The sequence below is a fragment of the Pinus tabuliformis genome, chromosome 7, assembly GCF_031772625.1.
Source record: "Pinus tabuliformis cultivar Carrire ecotype Pingquan chromosome 7, CPIR1, whole genome shotgun sequence".
Lineage (NCBI taxonomy): Eukaryota > Viridiplantae > Streptophyta > Pinopsida > Pinales > Pinaceae > Pinus > Pinus tabuliformis.
In genome coordinates this window covers 748980618-748988177 of record NC_142293.1, presented here as the reverse complement: position 1 = coordinate 748988177, position 7560 = coordinate 748980618, and positions in this window count along the sequence as shown.

Here is a 7560-nt window from a genome sequence, read left to right as displayed (position 1 = left end):
TTAGAGTATTTATATTGCTTCGGATATTGTATAGGAAATAGAGATCTGTCCATCTGCCATTTTCTTAATGATCCGAACTGATACGAAGATCCCAATGAATTGGGTGTTTTTATATGATAGAATCTATTACTGCGAAGAAAACTAAGACGCCAGATCCTAGGAGTCCAAACTACATTCTTTATTAATTCTTCATCCATATCCCTTTGTTTTGTGCGGGGAGTAAACTTCAATTCATATTCTTTCATAAATCGTATCAGATCTAGATTATCTCTCATTTTGAGTTGAGGAGCAAATGTGATCTGATCCTTATCGGACTTACCCAATATCTTATGGGTGGGAAATGTCTATTATATACCTAGATGGATGTATAATATGCTCATCCTTTCGGATCAAATGTGATAATTGTGAATAGGATTGAATCAATTCGCGGTTAAGTCGAATGAGTCAATGGAGAAAGCTATATGACTTGAATCATAAGTAGACCCAGAGAAACGAGCTTCTGTTCCTCGTTCCAATTAAGCGAGCGAGGAATTCCCTTTACTGATCAGAAGTTAAGAGCAGTTTAGTACCCAATGTCGGGAGGTTTTCCCTGAGTAGATCAGGGATTTATACACTAACAATGAGTCCTAAATACTCGAGTACAGATGTGTAAGATAAATAGTGTACTGACCAGGTTTATTAATTCCATGAGTCAGGAGAGCGATTGGTTGCCAGGATAAAAGATTTTCATTCTTCCTCATGACGAATGAGATCCTTGGGTAGTAAATCTATAGAAGATAGAATATTGATATCCGGATATATCTCTTTTTTCCTATCTTGTTCCGACTAGATCGCACCATGTATTTTCTCAGAAATAAAGAGGTTATTCTCATGAACGAGTTCCATAGCTGAGGGTTGAAAATGGATGAGTTCCATAGATGCGGAAAGGAAGATAGCTTTTGGCAACAATGCTTTTTATATCCACTCTTTTTTCAGGAAGATCTTTACGCAATTTCTCATGATCATTATTTGGATGTATCAAGTTCCTCCAGATCGATGAAACATTTAAGTTCCAATGATCAATTAAGTTTCCTAACTGTAAAACGTTTGATTGGTCAAATACGTCAACAAAATCATTCAATTTTTTTATTCATGAATTGCGATCCAAATCCATTAGCTGATCGCAAGAAGAGTTTTTATTCTGAATCGGTACTAGAAGCACTTACATTGGTCCTGGAAGTTCCGTTCTCTATATGGTCAAAATCTTCTGTGGAAGGGATGAATGAATGTAAGAGTTTCCGGTCGATCACTCTTAATGGAATGAACTAAGGCTATGGAACTGACTGCTTAAGGCTTTTTCACTCTATGGGGAACTTACGGCAAGCTTGAACGGAACTACAGTCCATAGGGCTAAGACTGAAGCTAGTCTAGTTCATACCCATATGGATTGAACAGGATATGGATTGAATGGTGTGATGTGCACCTATATGTATGGATTTTGATAGATGTCTATATTTCTAGAGATATAGAGGAGATTGGTACTGTACTTTCTTTCTTACTTGCCTCCGTCCTTTTTGTAGGTTCCATAGAGTAAGTCTTAAGCAGTATGAACTAGCACTATAAGACTAGCTCTTTTTAGTGCATGAGTAGTTGTGATTAGTAGTTTCCATTCTCTAATGCCTTAGGTCCATTTCTTGTTGTCTGTTGGTAACGTGGGTCTGTTTCCTCTCGTTCAACCCCGGCTCCTTACTCCCAGCAAGTATAATAAATCAAGCAATCAACTTGTCCTTCTTCGACATCAACTGGGCCTTTCACTTGGCGACCACCTCTTGTAAATGACCACTTCTCCTGGGAATGAGACTGGGTATTTACCTCCTGGCACCACTTCCTGGCTATCGTTGACCCGGCCAGCATCATCAGCGGACTAAATAAGTTCTCAATAACTAACTGCACATAGTTTCTTCGTCAAGCCTAACGTCCTAGCAACGCGTCCTAGCCAGCAAGCGGCGAGAGCAAATGAAGCCATCCCGCCAAACATGGATCAAAATGCTAAAAAGGCATACCTGCCATTTGTTCTTCCTTACTCTCGGCCAAGGATAATTTTAGGGGCGAATGTTCGCCCTTTGGCGAAATTAAGGGGTTTTAAATTTTTAGTGGGCGAATATTTTGTATCATAGTACATTTTTACAAATCACCTCAAATAGCCCACCTTATTTTAAGGGAGAGGGTAAAAAAGGTAAATTTAGCCCTTGAAATTAGGAGTTACAACCTTCCATTCGCCCATTTTCAAGAATAGGTTTTATTTAAGTGAATCCTATGGGCCAAATACCATATTTATAAAAGAGGTATGGTAAATTAATAAAAATATTAAAAAATGAGAGGTATGGTAAATGAATAAAACATTTTTTATATTTACTCCATAAGTCACCTGGTGTAAACAAATAAAAATATAAGTAAAGTGGAGGTATGGTAAATAAATAAAACGTCTTTTTATACTTACTCAAAAGGTATGGTAAATAAATAAAAATATAAATAAACTAGACACCTCTTTTTATATTTAGTCCATAACCCTCATTCTATTTATGAAGGCTCAAGAAAGAGGTTTTATTTAAGTGAATCCTATTGGCCAAATACCATATTTGTAACAGAGGTATGGTAAATTAATAAAAATATAAATAAACGAGAGGTATGGTAAATAAATAAAACATTTTTTTATATTTACTCCATAAGTCACCTTATATTTACAAACACTCAAAAAAATGGGTTATATTTAGGTGAGACCTATGGGCAAAATACTATGGGACAAATACCATGGACTAGATTGTTATTAATACCATGCAAAAAACCATTATTAACCCTCATATTAGAATTAATAAAAATAAAAATGGCACATGGTATTGACCCATGGTATTCACCAAAATGGCACATGGTATTGACCCATGGTATTCACCTAGAATGTAGCCTATTTAAATGGGGGAATTAAACCAGCATAGATCCATCTTTACTCTGGATCTACTAACCCCCGAGAGGTATCAAATATCGTGATATGCAAACTAACATAGAGTGAAAAAATATTTGATCCTCTTGGGGCTTGGTCAAGAGTAAAAATGGATGTTGTAATTTAATGTAGGTTAAACATTTTAGCTTGGTTAAAATAAAAAGTAAAATAAAAATCAACTATTAATTTTATTAATTTTTATAAATTACTAATAGTAATTTTTAAGCTCCAGGTTTATGATAACCCATGGTAATACCATGGTATTCATGTGAGCCTAGACTATTTAAAGGGAAATTCTATCGTCTTAGATCCATACAAAGTTTTATTATTTAGTGAAAGACTTGCCAAGATCTTACAAGATTTTATAATTGAGTAAAATATTCGCCATGCCTGGTGAGAGATTCGCCAAAAAATTATATATACATATTATATTATTGATAAAATCGCCTTCCATTTTTCCTATATACCATGGAGATTCGCCCAATTATTATATTTATAAATTTAGGGGGGGTTCTTAAAATTTTCCCTGCTCTCGGCCAAATGACTGGAGCTTATAGCAAAGAGCTTCTAGCAATGAGACTCCCGGCTTTGTCCATCCGTTGTACCCACCCCTCCCTGTAGATGTGTGGGAAATCAAGCAAGAACTCTCCGGGCAAGCATCACCCGGCCACCTCCCTGACTGGAATTCCCTCCCTGACTAACGTGACTGTCTCAACCTCCTTGACCTACCTGAATGTCTCTCTGTTATGGCCTATGAACCTCAACAGGTGTATGGGGACATAATCAAAATGAATAGAATATATGTCAGCTTGCATTATATACGTAATTATACAACAATAAGCTAAGCAACTTCTCATGTTGCACCATCATTTGCACTAAGCTCCTTCCTCTTATTGCATATCAACATAAGTAGGCATAATCATAACAACATCCAGTGCTGTATGATGACCCCCTGTATAGGCCCCATCCCTTCCACATGTCTGTCTGCCCCCTTCTCTCTCCATCCGTCGGGGTTCAATCTGTTGGCATCATTCGTAGGCCCACCGCTCTCAACTGGCCCTCAATCAAATAAATCCAGGCTGTTTGTTTTGCCATCCCGCTCCTTCTAATCCTTCCTCATCTCCCGGCATAAGACTAATGATCGAGCTCCTAAAAATTGATTGTCCTATGCTCCCCAAATGTTGAATCACTGTAAGTAATATTGTGCGTCTTCTTGTGATAGGCTAGGTTAAGCTTCTATGGCTCGTGGTAATCCCCGTCCCTATGTTAGGTGAGGCTAAATTCTAAGAGAGAACTCTTCTTTCAGCCTTATTAACAAACAACCATGGGCTTCGGACCCCCATCTATCTTAGGGGCTCTGATCGACTATCGTCAATGAACCCCATCTAAGATAGAATATGGAGGGGTAATAGCCTAGGATATGGAGTAATGCCCAACAACTCATTGCTTAAGCCAGGAAGAACTGGGTAGGCATGCTATGAAACCCCTACCTTGGTTCCACACACTTTACCCACCTGAATGAATAAACTAGACCTATATCACTTTCATCATCCATGCTTTCTTGCTACTGCACTAGACCTTCTCTTATAGGGACAGGATTCACCAGCTTACAGACAGTATCACATACAGCGCACCATCACTACGTATCCACCGGAAGACCTACACCTGTAGTCCTAGACCACTTTATGAAATTCTCAAGTGGGGACTGCTTTGCACCTTCTCTTCTCAGCAGGACCGGATCAACCAAACTGAACCTTACTTGATTACTGCCTTTCCACACAACCTATTTACCCACCTTCCGACAAGACCTTTACTGCTTCCTTGCACTAGGAAGCGCAAGCCCCTCCGGGACCTTCGAATTCGAATCACGGCCCTTGACCTACAACTTGTGTTAACCTTACTTTACGTACCCCTGGCTCCAGTACTTTCACTTTTCGATATGAACGGAGGGAGGACGGGCTTGCTTGTTTCGGTGGGTGGGTGGCACAGGAACACCCAGTAGCAGTTGGATCATAGCGCGTGGGAACTTATGGATTCAGCCAGAACTTATTAGATCCAATGGGAGTCAGCACATAGATAGGAGTGACTTAGATCATTGCTATTACCCTTTGAAGAAGAAGCCTATATATAGGACTACTCTTTTCGTTGGACAGCTACTCCCGTCCATCTGCTTCTTTCTGGAGCTGCATCCAATGCTGTATCGACAACTATAGCTATCAATCGGAGCATGCTTTCATTCTTGCCTGGGGAGGATGGATAGAAAAACCCATTCACATTCCCATGGGAGGATAGCCTAATCAACGCAATGAAATTGGAGGATATTCCAGGATCAAATATCCAATTGATCACCACGTCGGTATTGTGAATATGCAGTTACGAATAATCTGGCCAAAGTTATAGGAATTAGACCTAACACAATTCCGGATGGAAAAGCCTCAATCATTTCTATTCAACGGAATAAGTAGGGATAATAGCTATACTGGATAGTACCCTTAATTTGCTATGAATCTCAATGATCAGAAATTTATATAGAGGGAATAAACAAAATTATTGAAATTGAAATAGTGAACTGAGAGGGTTTCCCCTTCCTTCATTTTGAATAAGTTGTATCTTGCTCGAACTAATGAATAGGACTAGGGTGAAAATGATAGAAGCCAATAAGAAACCGAAATAACTAATTATAGTTATAGTAGGCGTGGAAGGACTGAATGAAATATGGTTTATACATATCTTCATGAGACAATTACCTAAATTTTTCTTTTCGTTTGAAGCCTTGGTATAGATCCAAACCCTAATCTGCAAAAAGATTGCGTTGGAGTTATTTAACGACCTTTGGATTAAAAACTGACATACCTTTTGGTGATCCAACCTCAAAGCTAGGAATTTTTTCCAAATTTTTAGAACCCATCTTCAAAAAAGTGAAGAGACGATTGATGGGACTACAGGAATAAGACGCGTTCCACGAGTTGGATATATAGACAAGAGTGAACTTAATGATCGGATACAAAATAAATTACTAAGTGAGACTACCCCTATGGGTAGTGCAAATGATTCATCCGAAGTTAATGATCAATTTGGATATGAAACCCAAACAATTAATGTGAAAGATCAAGATGATTAGACGACCACAATTAAAGAGCGGATTGAATCTATCGCGATCATAAATAGCTCTCCTATAACTGGAATGTCTTTGGTGGATTCAGAGATTCATACCGGATCGAAGGGAAGTTTTAACATATTGGGATCAACATTAAAAAAATGATTGGTTCAGATTCGGCGAATACCTAGTTTATTTCAAAATAAAAGTGTACAATTAATCCGAAAAAGGTTCTATTCAATTAAATTTTTTATCAAAAGAATGGACCGAAGAATGGACCGAGATCTCTTACCAAGTTTTATTAATTTCATTGCGTCAAATATCAAATTTTGGATTCAATCCGCTTGGATTCGATGCACGAGGAATATAACAACAATTTACGGACGAATATTCATTATCAATAAAGATATTTCAAGAATCAATAGAGGTAAAATTACCAACTACTATTCAATCAATGAAAAAATACAAGATTTTGAAATTCGTCTTGATCGAAACATGTTCTCAATGTCCCAAGCATATATATTTCACAAGATATGGCAGATAAGGGCATTAGATATACAAAGAATATTGGATCACGAAAAACCACAAGATCTGAAAGAGAATGACTGGAAACAATGGTTGAGATGTTTTGACCGGTACAATTTATCCCCACAGATATGGTCTAGGATAAACCCAAATAAATGTAGAAATATAGTAAATAAGCAATGTACGTGTTATGAAGAACGATTCATTCCTTATGAACAACAAGAAGATTCTATATTTGCGACTGTGATGGAACCTTTTTTGGGACTACTTCGGAAAATGAACAAACATTACAGATACGATCTCTTATCATATAGTTATCTCAATTCTACAAAAGATTTGGATATTCTGAATTTGACAGATATTCCCGGACCACCAGTACAACCTGTTATACCAGATGAGCGGGATATTACCGATCGTGAAGGAATTCTCAAGGAAAAGTTTATTAATGATATTATCGAGGAGGATTGGAAGGGTACCGATTTCAATATCGTGAATGGTTCTCGTTCTACTGTTGATATTTACGATGCTATACGTTCTTGTGATTACAATCATACAACAAGTATTGACAGGCAAAAGAAAAAGACTGATCTTATTACGAATCAGCAGGGTATTGACGAGACGCAAAGTAGGCTTGTACCCACCATCTAAGGGTGCATGCATGGAGGGAGGCTGCTTCTACGTTGCCGGAGTTGCTCAAAAAAAGGTGACCCCTTATGTGGGGAATAGTGAGTGACCCCTATGAAGAAGTAAGGGCCCTCACCCATATGATGAGTGAGCGTTAAAACCCTCACCATATGAATAGTGAGTGACTCCATCCCTTTAGGGGGCTCGACCATTAGGGAGAGGATGGAGACGGAGGACGGATACGGAGGACGGAGATGAGACAGAGGACGGATACGGGTCCACTGATCAGGATCCATTCCCCTTTCTCTCTCTCAGCCTAACTGGATCCACTCCCCGC